The sequence below is a fragment of the Chiloscyllium plagiosum genome, unplaced genomic scaffold, assembly GCF_037043375.1.
Source record: "Chiloscyllium plagiosum isolate Xiang-an unplaced genomic scaffold, Cpla_swu_hap1 HiC_scaffold_39, whole genome shotgun sequence".
In the NCBI taxonomy this organism is placed as follows: Eukaryota; Metazoa; Chordata; class Chondrichthyes; order Orectolobiformes; family Hemiscylliidae; genus Chiloscyllium; species Chiloscyllium plagiosum.
In genome coordinates this window covers 72,379,812-72,399,375 of record NW_028270177.1, presented here as the reverse complement: position 1 = coordinate 72,399,375, position 19,564 = coordinate 72,379,812, and the positions used below count along the sequence as shown (strand labels likewise).

The 19,564-nt window shown below is 45.1% G+C and overlaps 1 long non-coding RNA gene across 2 annotated transcripts in view; it reads left to right on the top strand.

Moving 5' to 3' along the window:
• LOC148138763 (uncharacterized) overlaps positions 1 to 19,564 on the top strand; it is a 63,342-nt gene that overhangs the window by 29,388 nt on the left and 14,390 nt on the right. For both annotated transcript variants that reach the window (XR_015753758.1, XR_015753759.1), the window contains 5 exons: positions 1,235 to 1,321; positions 5,050 to 5,154; positions 10,080 to 10,186; positions 14,804 to 14,910; positions 18,002 to 18,109. This is a non-coding gene — a long non-coding RNA (uncharacterized LOC148138763). The remainder of the gene's footprint in view (positions 1 to 1,234; positions 1,322 to 5,049; positions 5,155 to 10,079; positions 10,187 to 14,803; positions 14,911 to 18,001; positions 18,110 to 19,564) is intronic.

Sequence of the window (19,564 nt, the reverse complement as noted above, 5' to 3'; positions counted from 1 at the left end):
GAACTGCTGTGTTCAGTCACATGAGATCTCAAGTTGGAATCTCCTAGAAACCCACAGATTTCCCCCTGAGTTGACTGCTGTTGTCCTCAAGGGTAATATGTACAGTAATCCTGGGCCACGAGGAGGGGATGGTGTGGGTTTCGAATTTGAACTCAGAGTGACAGATTTTAGAAACTTGTATTACAGGATATTACAGGTGGACATTCAGATGGTAATCTCAGTAAATATTCTGCTAAACTCTGATTGAATTACTCAGTATATCAGGACCTGGATATTCGCGTTGTGTGTGTGAGTATTGTGTTCCAGATCAATCCTATTTGCTGCTTAAAAATTCTCCTTTGAATCATCGCATTCTCTCAAAGGTCTCCCCAAACCTTTAATGTGTCATGTAATCCTTTTATGATGAACTGATGAGTGTAAGGTTTATTATTCGAATGTTTAATTTTTGTATAAGGATGTCTCAGAGAGGGAGCAGAATATTCTTAAAGGGCAGAATAACCATTTTGAGGGGAGGCTGTTGTTTATTGGTATCAATGACATCGGAATAGAAGAGTTCACATTATTGGATCATTCGAATCTCTTGTGGGGTAGAATTGACCTCCATCAGAAGGATGGATTGTACCTGCACTGGAAGGGAACAGTTGCTAGTGCTATTCAGGAGGCATTAAACCAGTGAAGGAATGTGGGTAAACCCAGAGAGAGAGTGATGGAAGAGCTAAGTCTGACGCTGGTACAGTTCAGACGTCAAACAGTCAAGGCAGACAAGGGCAAGGCACAGAATGAGCAGTTACACTGCATTTATTTCAATGCAGGAGGCCCGATAGTTCGGGCAGAGGAGCTCAGGGTATGGTTTTGAACATCGCACTGGGATATTATAGCAATTACAGAGGCATGACTTAATGATGGATAGGACCAGCAGCTTAATGTTCCAGTGTATAGATTCTATAGCAAAGATAGAAAGGGGGCAACAGAAAGGGGGAGTGGTATTTTTGATTAGGGATAACATTGCAGCTGGGCTTTAAGAGGGTATTCCTGGGAGTACATCCAGGCAAGTTATACAGGTGGAACTGAGAAATAAGAAAGGGATGATCTCCTTATTGGGATGGTACTATTGAGCCCCCCCTTCCCCAATAGTCAGCAGGGAGTTGAGAAGCAAATTTACTAAGAGATGACTTCTCTGTAAGAATAGTATGGTTGTGTACAAGACTTGACCTTCTTTGTTATTCATTCACAGGATGAGGGTGTCACTGGCTGGGCTCAAAGGGCAGTAAAGAGTCAACCACATTGCTGTGGGTCTGGAGTCACATGTAGGCCAGATCAGGTAAGGATGGCAGATTCCTTCCCTGAAGGATATTAGCGAATCTGATGAGGTTTTGTTTTGCAATAATCAACAATGGATTCATGGTCTTTAGTAGATTCTTACTTCCAAATTTTTATTGAATTCATATTCCACTCTCTACCGTGATGGGATCCAAACCCTGGGCCCCAGAACGTTATCTGGGTGTCTGGATTATCCATCTAGTGATAATCTCACTAGGCCATTTGGCAGTGTGAGTGACTGAGGTATCCGTGGGGCAGCACATCAGCACCAAAGATCCCATGGTCTCTGCGGAAGATAGAAAGGGCTGGGGAGGGAGATATATCCCTGGTGGTGGGGTCTGACTGTAGGTAGCGGACATAGCAGAGGTTAATGGAGATTAGTGGGTGGCAGGTGAGGACTGGGGGATTATATTCTTATTGTGGTTGGAGGGGTGGGGGGAAGGCGGAGGTACAGGAAGTGGAGGATATGCGTTGGAGCGCATTGTTGATCACGTGGAAGGGAAATGTGGTCCTTGAAATAGGAAACCTTTCTGGGATGTCCTGGAGTGGAACTGCTTCTCCTGGGAGCAGATATGGCAGAGGCGGAGGAATTGGGAGCACAGGATCACGTTTTTACAGTAATATACTCGAGGGTAATCAGGAGAGCAAAAAGGGGACTTGAAATATCTCTAGGAAATAGTTTAAGGAGAATCCAAAGAGATTCTACAAATACATTAAGGATAAAATAATAACTGGACAGAGAATAGGACCCCTTAAAGATCAACAAGGCCATCTATGGAACAACAGGAGGTGGGAGAAATACTATGCTATTCTATTCTAGAGAGTTTGGAGAAATAAATAGTGATCACTGGAAAAGTGTCTATATTACAGAGAAGGAAGTACTGGATGTCTTAAACAGTAGCAAGGTGGATAAATCCCTGGGACCTGATCAGGTGTATCCCAGAAATTTGTGGAAAGCTAGGAAGGTGATGGCAGTGCCCCTCCCTGAGGTATTTATATAATTGTTTGTGACAGGTGAGGTGCTGGAAGATGGGTGCCATTATTTAAAAAAGGTGGTAAGGAAAGGTCAGGGAACAAGAGAACAGTCAACCTAATGTCAGTGGTAGGGAAGTTGTTGGAAGGGATTCTGAGGGACAGGATTTACATGTATTTGGAAAGACGAGGATTGATTAGGGATAGTTAACATGGCTTTGTGTGTGGGAAATTCTCTCTCTCTAACTTGATTGAGTTTTTTTGAAGATGTGACAAAGATGATTGATGAAGGCAGACTGTGGACGTTGTCTATATGGACAATGAACGATGTTCCACAAAGCAGACTGGTTAGCAAGGTTAGATAACATGAAATGTTGGGAGAATAAGCCATTTGGATACAAAACTGGCTTGAAGGTAGGAGGCAGAGGGTGGTGATGGAGGGTTGCTTTGCGGACTGGAGGCCTGTGAGCAGCACTGTCCTGCAGGAATGGATATTGGGTCCTTAAATAAATGACTTGGATGTGAATATGAGATATGGTCAGTGGGTTTACAGAAGACACCAAAATTGGAGGTGTAGTGGACAATGAAGAAGTGGACAAGTTCAGAATGCAACAGTATCTTGACCAGACGGGCCATTGGGGCGAGGAATGGCAGACTGGGTTCAATTTAGACAAATGTAAGCTGTTGGATTTTGGAAAGGCAAGTCAGAGCAGGACTTGTACACTTAATGGTAAAGTCCTTGGGAATGTTGCTGAACATAGAGACCATGGAGTGCAGGTTCATTGTTCCTTGAAAGTAGAGTCGCAGGTAGGCAGACTAGTGAAGGTGGGGTTTGGTATGCTTATATTTATTGGTCAATGCATTGAGTACAGAAGCTGGGACGTCAAATTGTGGTTGGACAGGACATTGATTAAGCCATTTCAGGAATTATGTTTTAAGTTCGAAATTCCCTGTTCTGGAAAGGACGTTGTGAATCTTGATAGAGTTCAGACAAGATTTACAAAGACTTGGCTAGGGTTGGAGGATTTGGACTACAGGGAGAGGCTGAATAGGCCAGAGTTAATTTCCCTGGAGAGTCAAAGACTGGGAGGTGACTTCATGGAGATTTATAAAATCATGAAGGGCATGTATAAGGTGAACAGCCAAGGTCCTTTCCCCCCAGTTAGGTGGGATCAAAATAAGATCACATGGGCTTAGGTTGAGAGGGCAAAGATTAAAAACGGATCTAAGGGGCAAAGTTTTCAAGCTGTGTGTGGTGTATGTGCGGAATGAGCTGCCAGATGAAATAGTGGAAGCTGATACAATTACAACATTTGAAAGGCATCCGATTGGGTACATGAAGAGGAAGAGTTTCCAATGATACAGACCAATAGCTGGCAAATGGTGCTCCATTTGTTGAGGATTCCTATTTGGCATGGACAAATTGGACCAAAGGTCTGTTTCTGTGCTGTACATCTCTATGACACTAATAAATTAAAATAAGATGTGTTCCTCTTTTGTGGAGAGCTAGCAGAAGCACAGATAATTGTCCTTGGAGCTGAGAAGGTTAAGCAGTGATTTTGACCAGGTGCAAATTTATTTCTAGGATATCTAATCTGCAGAGAGAGTGGAAATGTTAACAATGTCACAATTTTAGTAACTGTTTTCAGGTAATTGGCAAATAATGTGAACATTATTTTATTCAGTAAGTTCTGAGTATCTGGAACAGTCTGAATGGCAGCTGGACACAGACTCAGCAGTTATTCATAAACAGATTTGGAATTTTACTTTTTAAGGGAAGATTTGGGGGGGCTATGGGCAAATGGGAAGGGAATTGGGACAGATTTGCAGCATCTCCATAGGAAGAGGGTACAGCCCAAATGGGCTGAATAGCCCCAGACCCTGTGCTCTGTGATACTGCCCCATTGAGTGTGAATGTTGTAGCTCATCCCAGGGCAGAGAGAGGCAGGATCCCACCACTCACCTCACAATGGGCCCCGATGATTGATGTCAGCGCAGGCCAATAGGGGGCAGAGGGCCGTACTGGAGGACCAGGCCGTACCTGTTTGTCTTCCAACCAATTGGAGTGAATGAGGGCATCCTCAAGGCTGGAACTAAAGAAAGGCACATATCGCAGAGATTTGAGAAACTGGAGGACATGAGATAGGGAGTGTTCTGTGGCTGGTGAGGAATTATACAAACAAGGAAGAGTTGTGAGGCTGGATGAGGTGGCAGTGAACGGGAGAGTTGAGGATGGAGGAATTTAGAGTTAGTGAGGATTAGAGTCATAATGTTATACAGCAAGGAAACAGGCCCTGTGTTCCAACCAGTCCATGCCAACCATAATTGCAAACTGAACTAATTGTACCTGCCTCCGCTTAGTCCACATCCATCCAAATGTTTCCTATTTATGCACTAATCTGAATGTCTTTTAAATATTGTAATTGTATTCACAGCTACCACTTCCTCTGGAAGTTCATTTCACACATATACATTTTTTTTAAAACCCTAATGTCTTTTCTCAAATCTTTCTCATTTCTTCTCAAAATGAATGCACCCGAGATTTGAATCCCCCTCTCCCTCGTCCATTCACCTTATCTACACTCTTTCTGATTTTATAAACCTCTAATAAGGTCACCCCTCAACCTCCTGCACTCCAGTGAAAAAATTCCCAGCCTATCCAGCCTCTCCTTAGAACACAATCCCTCCATTCATAGCAACATGCAGGTAAATCTCTCCTGAATCTGCTCCAATTTAATAATATCCTTCCTATAACAGCACAACCAGAACTGGACAGAGTATTCCAGAAGAGGCCTCCCCAACGTCCTGTACATCCTCAACATAACGTCCCAACTCCTGTACTCAAAGGTCTGAACAATGAAGGTAAGTGTGCTAAGCACCTTAACCACCCTGTCTACATGTAACACAGACTTCAAAGACGTGAAGCCCTCGGTTTCTTTGTTCCCATATCACTACTCAAGGCCCTACTTTTATTGAGTGTAAGTCCTACCCTCGTTTGTATTGTCAGGATATTATATTTTGCATTTATTCCAATCCAAAAAAATTTTGAGTATAAAGGCAGTAGGAGTATAATTAAGAGGAAAATCAGGAGGCAAAAAAGGGACATGAGATAGCTCTGGCGAATAGGGTTAAGGATAATCCAAAGGGCTTTTGTAAATTCATGAGGAGCAAAAGGCTAACTAGGGAGAAAATAGAGACCCTCAAAGATCAGCAAGGCAGCCATTTTGTGGAGCTGCAGGCGATGGGCAAGATAGGGAAACAAGTATTTTGCATTAGTGTTTACTGTGAAGAAGTACATGAGAGATATAGAATGTGGGGAAATAAATGGTGACATCTTGGAAAATGTCCATATTACAGAGGAGGAGGAGGTGCTGGATGAGTGGCTAAGGAGCTGGTGCAGGGGAAAAGGATTCACGTTTTTTGGATCATTGTGATCTCCTCTGGAGTAGAGTTGACCTGCGTAAGAAGGATGGATTATACCTGAATTGGAAGGTGTCTAATGTCTAGGCAGGGAGACTTGCTGGTGATACTCGGGAGGCATTAAACCAGTGAGGGAGTGGGTGTAATCCCAAGCAGATAGTGAGGAAAGAGATATGTCTGAGGCTGGTACAGTTCAGAAGTCAAATAGTCAAGGCAGGCAAGGGCAAGGCACAGAATGAAGTCGGACTGAGCAGTTGCACTGCATTTACTTCAATAGAAGAGGCCTGACAGGGAAGGCAGAGGAGCTCAGGGTATGGTTTTGAACATGGCACTGGGATATTATAGCAATTACAGAGGCATCACTCGGGGATGGATAGGACTGGCAGCTTAATGTTCCAGGGTATAGATGCTATAGGAAGAATAGAAAGGGCGACAAGAGAGGAGGGGGAGTGGCATTTTTGATTCGGAATAGCATTATGTTTTTGCTTAGGGAGGATATTCCTGGGAGTACGCCCAGTGAAGTTATTTGGGTGGAACTGGGAAATAAGAAAGGGATAATCACCTTATTGGGGTTTTCTGCATGGATTTCGTCCGGGTGCTCTGGTTTCCTCCCACAGTCCAAAGATGTGCAGGTTGGGTGGATTGTCCAGGCTGAATTGCCCATAATGTTCAGGGATGTGTAGGTTGGCTGGCCCTGAGAAGTGCAATGTTATAGGAGGAGGTTAGGAGGCTTTCCAGGTCAGTATTAGTATGATGGGCTGAATGACCTGCTTCCACACTGTTGGGAGTCTCTGATAATTCTACTAGTTTTAAAGTAGTTACTGAAAATAATATACCAGATCTAAGAGTTAAGGTTCTGAATTGGACAAAGGCCAATTTTGATAGCACAAGGCAAGAACTTTCATCTGGCCCCTCAAGCCTGCTCTACCATTCTATAAGATCAGGCCTGAGCTTCTCATGGCCTCAGCTCCACTTTCCTGCTCTCTCACCATAACCCTTAATTCTTTTCCTGTTCACAAATCTACATTTTGCCTTAAAGGCATTCAAGTTGATAACGTCAAATGCTGCACTCGGCAGGGAATTCCACAGATTCACAACCCTTTAGCTGAAGAAGCTCCTCCTGAACTCAGTCCTAAATCTGCTCCCCCTTATTTTGAGGTAATGCTCTGTAGTTTGACCCACCCCCAGTGGAAATAGCCTCCCTGCTTCTGTCTTATCTACTCCCTTCATAATTTTATTGTTTCCTATCCAACCTCCCATTCTTCTAAATTACAATGACTATAGAACCAGTTTTCTCAATCTCTCCACATGCACCAATCCTCAACTCCTGACCCAAACTAGTGAACCTCCTCTGTACTCCCTCCAGTGCCAGTACATCTTCCTGAAGTAAGGAGACCAAACCTGTAGACAGTACTCTAGGTGTGGCCTCCCCAGCACCCTGTACAGCTGCAGCATAACCATCCCTCTAGCAAGGAAGGACAATATTCCCTTCACTGCCTAAATTACCTGCAAACCAACTTCCTGTGATTCATGCAGAAGGACACCCAGCTCCCTCTGTACAGCAGCCTGCTGCACGTTTTCACCATTTCATCATCCAGTTTGTTGTTAGTCCGACCAAAATGGATGACCTCACATATCCCAACATTGAACTCCATCTGCCAGATCCTTACCCACTCACATAACTGATCTGTATCCCTGTGCAGACTTAGTGGCCTCTGCACACATTGCTCTACCTCATCTTTGTATCAAATATGAACTCTGACACCGTACACTTGGTCCTCAACTCCAAAACATTTGTGTAAATTGTAAACAGTTGTAGTGCCAACACAAATCTAAACACCCATTTATCCCCATTCTTTACATTTTGTTGGTTAACCGATCCTGTATCAATGATAATTACCCATAATGCCATGCATCTTTACTTTATTCAGCAGCCTTTTATGTGGCAACTTATCGAATGCCTTCTGGAAATCCACATACACCACATCCACCGAGTCCCCCTTGTCCAACGCACTCGTCGTATCCTCAAGTAATTCTAGGAAACGCGTTAAACGTGACCTGCCGTTCATGAATCCATGCTGTGTCTGCTCAATGAGACAATTTCTACCCAGATATCTCACCACTACTTCCTTGAGAGGTTCAAGCATTTTCTCCACTACAGAAGTTAAGCCATCGGATCCTTTTTGAAAAATAGTGGCACCACATTTGCAGCTTCCAGTCTGTCAAAACCAGACATCCAACAAATTTTAGTGAATTATCACGAGGTCTATTTGTTATTCTCCCCACCCCCCCCCCCCCCGCCCCCAACATCTCTTTTAGTCCCTGGGATGCATTCCATCAGAGTCAGGAGACCCATCTACCTTTAGGCTGTTATCTTTCCCAACATTACCTCTTTACTGAGAATGATTGCTTCTGTATCCTCATCTGCCATTGCCTCCATAGGCCTGCGACGATGAGAGTACATAGACAGTATGTTCCTGTTAAGGCCAAAGCTGGTAGGTGTAGAGAATGCTGCCTGACGAAAGAAATTGAAGGCCTGGTCGAGAAAATGAAGGAGGGATATGGCAGGTACAGAGAGCTGTGTTTGTGTGAATCCCTAGAGGAGTGTAGCGGCAGTAGGAGTATACTCGAGGTAAACCAGGAGGGCAATAAGGGGACATGAGATAGCTTTAGGAAATAGGTTTAAGGAGAATCCAAAGTGATTGTACAAATACACTAAGGACAAACGAGTAACCAGGCAGAGAATAGGTACCCGCAAAAATCTTCAAGGCTGTCTGTGGAACCGCAGGAGGTGAGAGCGATTCTGTATGAGCGGAGAGGTTTTACAAACAAAATGTGCACGTCAGAAAACACAAATTTGAACGTCCCAGTCTCGTGTTTTCAGTAAATGGGGAATTGCCTCAGTGTGGCTGCAGGCATGAGTGCGCGCCACCATCTTTATTCGGGGCAAGAATTCACTGGACACGTGCGGAGCCGCCAGCTTTGTAGGGGGCAAGGTGCAGCCAGGCGCATGTTCAGCCTTTCTCTGGTACAGAGTCATTGGGCAAGATTTACACAGAGCACATTCAAACTCAGAGAAATGGATGTTTATTTCTGGATTTGTTTCGCCATTCATTTAAATGATTTGGTATCGTAAATGAGTTTGCAGGTCATACAAAATTGGAGGTATTGTGGATAATGAAGAAGGTTACCTCCGATTACAATGAGATATTGATCAGATGGGGTTTAATTTCGATAAATATGAGGTGCTGCAGTTTGGAAAAGCAAATCAGGGCAGGACTTGTACACTGAATGGCAAGGCCCTGGAGACGTTTGCGGAACAAAGAGACCTTGGATTGCAGGTTCATAGTCCTTGCAAGTCAAGTTGCAGCTAGATAGGATGATGAAGAAGGTTTTCAGTATATTTTCCTTTATTGGTTCGAGCATTGAGTATAGGATGTGGGAGGTCATGTTGCTGTACAGGACATTCGTTAGGCCACTTTTGGAATATTGTGTGCAGTTCTGGCCTGCCTCCTATCAGAAGGGTGCTGTGAAACTTGAAAGGTTTCAAAAAAGAATTACAAGGATGTTGTTCGGGTTGGAGGATTTGAGCTGTAGGGTGAGGCATAAAAGGCTTGGGATGTTTTCCCTGGAGTGCCATAGGCTGAGTGGTGATGTGATGGAGGTTTATACAATCATGAGGGGCATGAATAGAGTAAATGAACAAGGTGTTTTCCCTGGAGTGGTGGTGTCCAGATGTAGAGGGCATTTAGGGTGAACGGAGAAAATTTCAAAGGGGCCTAAAGGACAACTCTTTCATGCAGTGGGTGGAATGAATGCCAGAGGAAGTGGTGGAGGCTAGTACAATTAAAACATGTTAAAGGCATCTAAATGGACACATGATATGATTAGGAAGCATTTACAGGGATATGGGCCAAGTGCTGGCAAATGGGAATAGATTAGGCTTGGATACCTGGTTGGCGTGGATAAGTTAGACCGAAGGGTCTGTGTCGGTGCTATACATCTCTATGACTGTGGGATCATAACAGCTTACACTGTTCTGCTTCATCTCTGGGCTCCCTCATGACCCCTTTGTCAATATCTAGCTTCCTCAATCTCAAACAATGGGTGTATATTTGGTCTGTTTAGTATTTTAGTATTACTTTTACAGACATTTTTGTAAGTTAATTTTTCACTGCCGCCCAGCCCCTGACCATGTGCTGCTTATTAATTTTTTTTCTGGAAAATCTTTGACAGTCAAGAATTCTTTTTTCCAATAAGCAAGTGTATTTTCCTTCCATTTCTGACTATCAAATTCTGCACCATTTTCATTCCCTGTAATGCATTTTGCACTCCCTGAAACATCAACTGTGTTTCTCCTTCCACAGATACCAGTGATTAATGCCAAAGCCCTGTTGCTTGTGGAGAGGGTGATGTTTGACTTTCTTGTACAGCTGCAGTTTGTGTGGTGAAGGTGCTCTCACAGTGTGGTTGGGTAAGTGGCATTATAGGTTATTTTCAAATCATCACTGTTGCTGAATGAATAATGTCCAAATCAACAACAGTTCGTATTTTTATTATCATTCTTATAATTTCACAAAAGTACTATTGAGAACTTTAGACATAAGGCCAGAGATGGAGATATTAGGTCAGGGTGCCAAAAAGCAGGTTTTGAGGGATGTCTTAAAGATGGAAAGCAGACCTGTGAGGTTTTGGCTGTGAATTTCAGACCATGCTGCTTCAGCAACTGTAGAAATAGCCACACAGGTGAAGTAATGAATTAACAAATGGTTGGGAGTCTCAAAGAAAATGGGTTGTCAAGGTCTCAAAGTGTGTGTGGTGCAGGAAGATAGGGATTATCACAGCCAGGAATTAAATCAAGTGTGAGAATTTTAAATTGAGGGATGTGGGCCGATGCTGGCAGGTGAGACTCGATTGGATTGGGATACCTGGTCGGCATGGACGGGTTGGATTGAAGGGTCTGTTTCCATGCTGTACATCTCTGTGGCTCTATGTTGTTGATTATGAATAGGAGCCTTTTGATGGATCAACAAATTTTGGTACGAGGGAGTACTTGGGCAGCAGAGATATAGTGTTTCTTGAGATTACAGGGAGGTTGAATGTGGGCAGCTGGCCAGGAGTGTGTTTGGATAATGAAGTCTGGAGATAACACAAGGTGGATGAGAGTATATGAGCTGATACAAGGGTAGAATCAGCTAGAAATAGTGATCTTGGAGTGGGACTGGGCTGTCGCTCTCACCTCACCACACCTCTCGGATTCAGCTGGTTGCCAGATTGTGAATCAGGGCGGTAACACCATCGGGAGCTGAGTGGCCCTGGTAGAGCCTAAAGTGAGTGTCGCTGAGCTGGCTGTTGCTGAGCAGCTGCTGCTTGGTAGCCCTGTTGATGACACCTTCCATCACTTTACTGCTGATCGAGTGTGGACTGATAGAGGGAAATTGCCTGGGTTGGATTGCCCTGTGTTGTTGTGTTGAACATCCCTGGGAAATGTTCCACATTGTCAGTCGATGCCAGTGCTGGAGCAGTACGTGGCTTGGTGGGTGGCAAGTTCTGGAGCACAAGCCATCAGTATTATTGCCAGAATATTGGCGGGGCCCGTAGCCTTTGCACTACTTAACCATTTCTTGATGTTATTCAAACTGAACCGAACTGGCTTAAAACTCACATCTGTGATGTTGGAAACCACTGGAGAAGGCTGAGATGGATCATCCCACTTTGCACTTCTGGCTGAAGATTGCTGCAAATGCTGTCATCTTGTCTGGTGCATGGATGTGTGAGGCCCCTCCATCAGTAAGGGTGAGGATATCTGTGATGCTTCCTCCAGTGAGTTGTTTAATTGTCCATCACCGTTCACAACTGGGTGTGGCAGAACTGCAGAGCTCCGATCTGTTCCATTGGTTGTGGGATCACTTAGCTCTGTTGCTTGCTGCTAATGCTGTTTGACGCAGATGGTCCTGTTTGGTAGCTTCACCAGGTTGGACCTTCATTTTTAGGTCTGCCTGGTGCTGCTCTTGGCAAGCCCTCCTTTCCTGTCCATTGTGATGGGCGAGAGCGGGATTTACAAACCCATGATATTACTGATTGTGCTGGAGTACAGTTCTACTGCTGTTGATGTCCCACAGTGCCTCAGAGATACCCAGTTTGAGATCCTACATCTCTTCGAAGTCTGTCCCAATTAGAACGGTGATAGTGTCACTCAACACAATGGAGGTTTTTCTCAACTTTAAGGCAAGACTTTGTCTCCAAAAGGAATGTGTGATGGTCACTGTTACCGATACTGTCATGGACAGATGTATCTGCAATTGGTCAATTCATAACAATGGGATCAAGTATGTTTTTCCCTCTTGGTTCCCTCACCACCCGCTGCAGACTCAGTTGAGCAGCTATGTCCATCAGGACCTGGCCAGCTCAGTCAGTAAATCTGTTGCAGAGCTAGTCTCGATTATGGACATTGAAATCCTGTACCCAGAGTACGTTTGACACCATTTTATTGCCTCAGTGCTTCCTCCAAATGTTGTTCAACATGAAGGAGAAGTGATCCATCAGCCAAGGGAGGACAGGACGTGGTAATCAGCAGGAGCCATGAGGTTTCCTGGTGTCCGGAGTCAATGCTGAGTACTCCAAGGGCAAATCCTCCCTGTCTGTGCCACGACCTCTGCCTGGTCTGTCCTGCCGGTGGGACAGGACATATCCAGAGATTTCAGGAGAAAGTGAAGACTGCAGATGCTGGAGATCAGAGTCAAGAGTCTGGTGCTGGAAAAACACAGCAGGTCAGGCTGATGAAGGGCTTAGGCTCGAAACATCGATTCTCCTTCTCCTCGGATGCTGCCTGACCTGTTGTGCTTTTCCATCACCACAATCTCAATATCTTGGGATGGTGATGGTGGTGTCTGGTCATTGTCTGTAAGGATTGATTTCATGAGTATGACTATGTCAGGCTGTTCCTTGATTGATCTGTGAGAAAGCTCTGCACATTTTGGCACCAAAATCCAGATGTTAGTCTGGAGGACGTTGCACCATCGAGAGGGCTGATTCTGTGGTTGTATTAAATGGTGCCTTCTTAGATGCCGAGTGGTCCATCCAGTTTCTTTCCTTTGTGAGACTTTGCAGTGATTAATATAGTGAGTAGCTGGCTGGGCCACTGTCAGGTTGGCAGGTTCTTTTTCCGCCATTGACAATGATTCCATGGAGATCAGGAGATTCCTAATTCCAGGTATTTTTTCTTGAATTCAGATTCCACATCTGCCAAGATGGGATTCGAACCAGGACTTCAGTCGTTTGTTTTAATATTTTGGATAAAATTTAAACACATTACGTTTGTTCACTCACTTTAAATATCACTTACCCAGGTTTTGTTTCTTTGTGAAACACTGTTCATCATCCTATCTCCTCTACCCTTCGCTCCAACAAGAGTTTGAAGCGCATGGAGTTTCTCTGTCACTAAGACTGAGATAATCCGATCTGCTGCTTCCCTCGCTCCCGCCTCCCTCCTCCCTCCCACTAGTCCACTGAGTCAAACTGCCTCACGTGGTGTTCCCGGTTTTTGTCCAAACCTACATCTTTCTCCAATCTCATCTCATGTCAAGCCTTATCAGAGCTCATCTTGACCCTTTACCCTAATCTTACTAAACCATAGACTTTCCAACTCTCTTTCCTCCTCCTCTTCATCAGTCCCCCTCACCGATTCACAGACATTGTTCCTTGTTCTGTTTTTTCTGGTTATGTGCTTCTCTCCCATTCTGTGAAAAACTGACATTTGACCTCTTTTTTTGGAAAATCCTGCTCCATCTCCACTCTCCCTTTCCTTTCTGAATTCCTTGCATTTGGTGTCCCTCATGGATCTATCCTTGGCCCCTCCTGTATCTCACCTACATACTGCCAGGAGGTGACATTGTGTAAAAGTACCATGTTGGGTTTCACATGTACACTGACGATGCCCAGATCTCCCTCCCCATCATCCCTCTCCATTACTCCACTGTTCCTCAGTTATCAAACTGCTTACCACGCTCCCACTACTCGATTAGGTGCAGTTTCCTCCAATGAAACATTGTAATGGTTAAACCCGTTGCCTGACAAATTCCTTTCCCTTACTGCTGAGCCTCTCTCTCTCACTGGGAACTATGCAGCATAACTACACTCTTCACAGTATTGCAGTTATATCTGACGCGAAGCTGACCTTCTGATCAGACATCTACACAATCCCAAACACCAGGAATTCCAATCTCTTAAACGTTGATTGTCTCCTCCTCACCCCAGCTCCATTGCTACTGAAACCCCTTAGTGTTGCCTTAAACTTGATGAATCCGAAACAGAAGCCTTGATTCTGTGACTGACTCAGAATCTGGTTTCAAACTCCCCCCTCAGTATTTACATTCAGATACATCGGTATTTATTCTGTCAAACCCCTTAAGAATCTGGTGGTGCGGTCTGATTGTAGCTGGTGGAAATGGCAGAGGATGATGTGTTGTATCTGGGTGGAAAGTAAGGACTTGGGGGGGGGGTGTTCTATCCTTGTTGCAGTTGGAGGTGTGGGTTTCAAAGGCAGAGGTGCAGGAAGTGGAGGAGATATAGTGGATGGTAGTGACACATGGGAGTGGAAATTGCAGTCCTTGAAATACGGGGCCAGGGAACAGGCTCGTGTGTTAAAGTGGCAGGCAGCTGGAAGCTCGGGGTCTGTTTTTGCAGCAGAACGTAGATCATCAGTCGCCATTTCCACCACCTCCCCGGAGATGCTGCCAGACACAGGTTCCTGTCCCCTCCATTAACAGCTACGCACCCTCCCAGCCAGATCGTAATCCACTCCTTTGTCTTTCCAAATGTTCCGGTCTGTCTTTGGGTTCTGTCCCTGCCGATGATTTCCTCTTTAACCCCTATCTCCTGCAGTACAAAGATCTGCAGGTTAGTTGAATTGGGGGTAAGGTACAGTGAGGCGCATGTGCATGTCTCCTTCCGAGGATTTGTGGGGGGGGTGGTGGTGGCGGTGTGCGATTGAAGAGAGGCATTTACACATCAAGCACATACCAAGAAAAAGTATGTCTTTATATTCTTCCTGTACTGACTGTGAGTTTTGTTTTGTGAATTCATTTCATAGGATATTAAAGCAGAATAATTGAGGCTGGGATCTCAAAAGCAGTTTTTACAGTCAATGGAGTCATCAGGATCTGAATATCACTGGCATTTAACTGTGAAAGGAGAAAGGTTTGTCTGTTCTGTTTGTGGGAAGATATCACCAATATTTTTGTTAAGCAGAAAGATGTACAAATTCGTGGTTGGATCACCCTTTGGGTGTGTGCTCTGTTCTGGGCCCTGCAGCTGAGGAAGGAGATATTGGCCTCTGAGGGAGCACAGATTTATCCAAATTACACCTCGTCTCTTTGTAAGTACTCTCAGATTTAGACCCAATCACCCACTTCATGATTTTAACCTGTAAACTTCAATTACCTGCAAACTTCCCATTAAAAATCCTTTTGGACTCAAACTCCAGTACCTTTTCAGGTGGAATGTTCCAGCTTCTGACAACTGTCTGTTCATCCAGAAACTGCTGAGGTCCATGTTGACTCTGGGGTTACAAAGGGCTGAATTGAAAGATGAGGTGCTGCCCCTGAGCTCCCATTGAGATGCATTGGAACAGTACAGGAGGCTGAGGGCAATGTAGGTATGAGCAGACAATGAAGATGACAGGGCTGCACTGTGAGGGCTGCTTGGCTCAATGAGAGTGTTCTGGAGTTGGGTGTCAACAGACTGATGTGAGACTGGGAGAAGGTGAAGCTGAAACTCAGTTTTAGTTCAGGCCCTTCAGATATTCACATGATCCCAAGGTGAACAGCCAGTTTTTAAGTGATACCTGCGGAGTATTTGTTAACAGTTTTTAAAGTATTTTTCCTGAGGGCAGTTGAGAGTTAACCGCATTGCTGTGGGTCTGGAGTCACATGTTGGCCAGATCAGGTGAGGATGACCGTTTCCTTCCCGACAGGACATTAGTGAACCAGGTGGGTTTCTAACAATTGACAATAGTTTCATGGTCATCATTCGCCTTTTCATTCTAGATTGTATTCAATTCCGATGCCACCATCAGCCATGTTGGGATTCTACCCCTAATCCTCGGAACATTGCACGTGTCACTCATCTGGCAGGAATACCATTCAGCCATTGCCTCCCTTTTAGCAATGTTTAAAAGAAAGTTCCATCATTCTAGGTGTACAATGTGAGATAAAATACTGCAAGGTCCATGTGTCAGCCTCTCTGAAATCAACAGAAATTTGTTTGGGGGCGAAATATTTCACTTTTTTGGGGGGGGGGTTTATTAAACAAAAATGAATCCAAATAAAAATCTTATGCCACGGACATGTAATTTCTGAAGCCGGAGGGGGATTACAGAGACAGGGAGGGATGTGGGGCCAGAGGGGGATTGTTGTCCAAACATCACTGTGGTGTACATGGACTGCAGCATTTCAGGGAGGCAGTTAGCCACCACTTTCTCCACGACAAGTAAAGGTGGCCAAGAAATACTGGTCTGGGCAGCAAAGGCAACCCCCAGTGAATAAAACCAAGCAGTGACCTCTCTGAGCTGACTTGCTGTGAAGTTAAAAACCTCTCTGGAAATGGAGTGGGCAGAGAAGAGAAACAGAGACGTTTCACAGCTGCCCTCAGAGAGACCTCGCCCTTGGAAGTACTCCGAGCCGGGGATCAGCTCAGTGAGTTTCAGTCTCTTCTAATATCAATCTTAGCCAGTTTTATTTTATTCAATCTACAATCGTGAGTAAGGTGAGGATTTCTTTTTAATGTCTTACGGTCCCTTGATTAAATGTTTAAGATATGAACCGTAAGCATTAAGTTATTCTCGGGCAGTGTTTTTCGAGCAGTAAGACTGTGCCTTTGTCTTGGTCTGTAGATTGTTAAGGCGGAGAGATGGCCTGTTGTAGAGTGGCGTGCTGTTCCTGTCGGATGTGGGAGATTAGGGAGAGTTTCAATGATCCTGATGATTATGACTGCAGCAAGTGTGATTGCAAATCCTATTGGAACGCATGGATTGGTGGAGGAGTGATTAAAGGCAGTGAGGAATTGACAGGAGCCAGGGGGTGTGATAGGTGGCAGTCTCAGGAATGCAGGATACTGCAGATACAGTCAGGTAGATGGGTTACCGCCAGGAAAGCTAGGGGGGGTAGGTCGGTACTGCAGGAGTCTCCTATGGCTATCCCCATCTCAGGCAAGTGTATTGTTTTGGAAAATGTAGGTGGTAATAGACTTTCAGGGGAATGTAGCACTGACAGCCAAGTTACTGGTACTGAGACTGGCTTCTAACATAATGTGAGGTATATCCAGTTCCACATGATCGATGGTGATAGGGGACTCTCCAGTCAGGGGCACAGTCTGCCATTTCTGCAGCTGACAGTGAGACATCAGAATGGGGTGGTGCCTCCCTGGTGCCAGTGTCAAGGATGTCTCACAGAGGGAGCAGAATATCCTCAAAAGGGAAAATAACCAGTGGGAGAACATTGTACATTGGTGCCAATGGCATAGGAAGGGGAAAGCATGGGGCTCTGACGAGCAGGGAGATTTGCTAGTGCCACTCGGGAGGCATTAAACCAGTGAGGGAGTCGGGGTAATCCTAAAGAGATAGTGAGAAAAGAGTTGAGTCTGAGGTTGGTACTGTTCACCAGTCAGACTGTCAAGGCAGGCAAGAGCAAGTCACAGAATGAGGTGCGACGGACCAGTTGCACTGCATTTGTTTCAGTGCAAGAGACCTGACAGGTCAGGCAGGTGGGCTCAGGTTATGGTTTTGAACATGGCACTGGGATATTACAACAATTACAGAGGCATCACTCGGGGATGGATAGGACTAGCAGCTTAATGTTCCAGGGTAAAGATGCTATAGCAAGTATAGAAAGGGGGCAACAGAGCAGGAGAGAGGTGTTTTTGATTAGGACAACATTATGCTTGGGCTTCGGGAGGATATTCCTGGGAGTACATCCAGGCAAGTTATTTGGTTGGTACTGAGAAATAAGAAAGAGATGACCATCTTAATGGGATTGTATTATAGACTCTCTCCCAATAGTCTGCGGGGAATTGAGACACAATTTTGCCAGGAGACCTCAGTTATCTGTAAGAATAATATGGATGCAATGATAAGGGGTTTTAACTTTACCAACATGGCCTCGGAGTGCTGTAGTGTTAAGGGCTTGGATGGAAAGGTATTTGTTCAGTGTGTACAAGAACATTTCAGATTCAGTTTGTAGGATGTACCTACTAGAGAAGGAACAACCTGACCTGTTTCTTTATTCATTCACAGGATGAGGCTGTCACTGGCTCGGCCAGCATTTATTGCTGCGTTTAACCAGAGGGCAGTTAAGGTCAACCACGTTGCTATAGGTCTGGAGTCACATGCAGACCAGGCCAGGTAAGGATGGCATTTTCCTTCCCTAAAGGTCATTAGTGAACCACATTGGTTTTTCCAACAATTGACAGTGGAATGCTTGTTGTTACTAGATTATTTTTTCCAGATATTTATTGAATTCACTTTCCAAAATCTGCCGTGATGGGATTCAAACCCGGGTCCCCAGAACCTTATCTGGGTCTCTGGATTAACTGTCTAGCGATAATTTCACTCCGTCATCACTGCCTCTTAGGAAATGAGGCAGGGTGAGTCACTGAGGTATCAGTGGGGCAGCGCATCAGCACCAAAGACCCCACAGTATTGTGGCTCAGTGGTTAGCACTGCTTCCTCAGCACCAGGGACCTGGGTTTGATTCCAGCCTCGGGCAACTGTCTTTGTTGGAGTTGGCACATTCGCCCCAGTGCTGAAAATGTGTTGCTGGAAAAGCGCAGCAGGTCAGGCAGCATCCAAGGAACTGGAGAATCGACGTTTCTGGCATAAGCCCTTCTTCCCATAGTGTCTAGATGTAGTATATGAGGTTTTGAGTTGTGCAGGCAAATCTCTGCCTGATGTGAAAAGATCCTTTTGGGAACTTGGACAGAGGTCAGAGGGAGGTGTGGCCGCATGTTTTACATCTCCCATGGCAGCAAGGGAGGGTCAAGGATGTGGAGCATGGGTTGGTGGGAGGGTGTGGACCGAACAAGGAAGGCGCAGCGGGAATGGTCTCTGCGGAACGCAGATAAAGGTGGGGAGGGAAATATATCTCTGGTGGTGGGGTCTGACTTTAGGTAGCAGAAATGACAGAGGTTAATGTGCTGTATCTGGAGATTAGTGGGTGGAAGGTGAAGACCGCAGTGTTATATTCTTTATTGTGGCTGGAGGGGTGGGGTAAAGGCGGAGGTGCGGGAAGTGGAGGGTATGTGTTGATCAAGTCAGAGGAAATTTACGGTCCGTGAAGTAGGCCTTTCTGGGATGTCCTGGAATAGAATTCAAAGAGATTAAACAAATATATCACAAACAAAAGATTAGCTGGACCAGAGAATAGGACCCCTTAAAGGTCAGCAAGGCTGTCTATGGAACCACAGTGGGAGCAAAAGATATGCAAATATTTCACGTCATTTTTACTGGAGAAGTATATGGAAGCTCGAGGGTTTGGAGAAATAAACAGTGATAACTTGAAAAATGTCCATGTTACAGAGGAGGTGGTAGTGGATGTCTTAAATCGCATCAAGGTGGATAAAGCCCTGGAAAATGATTAGGTGTATTCTGGAACTTTCTGGAAATCTAGTGAAGTGATTGTTGGGCCTCTCCTGAGGTAAAAGTGAGGTCTGCAGATGCTGGAGATCAGAGCTGAAAATGTTTTGCTGGAAAAGCGCAGCAGGTCAGGCAGCATCAGGGGAACTGGAGAATCGACGTTTCGGGCATAAGCCCTTCCTGAAGAAGGGCTTATGCCCGAAACGTCGATTCTCCTGTTCCCTG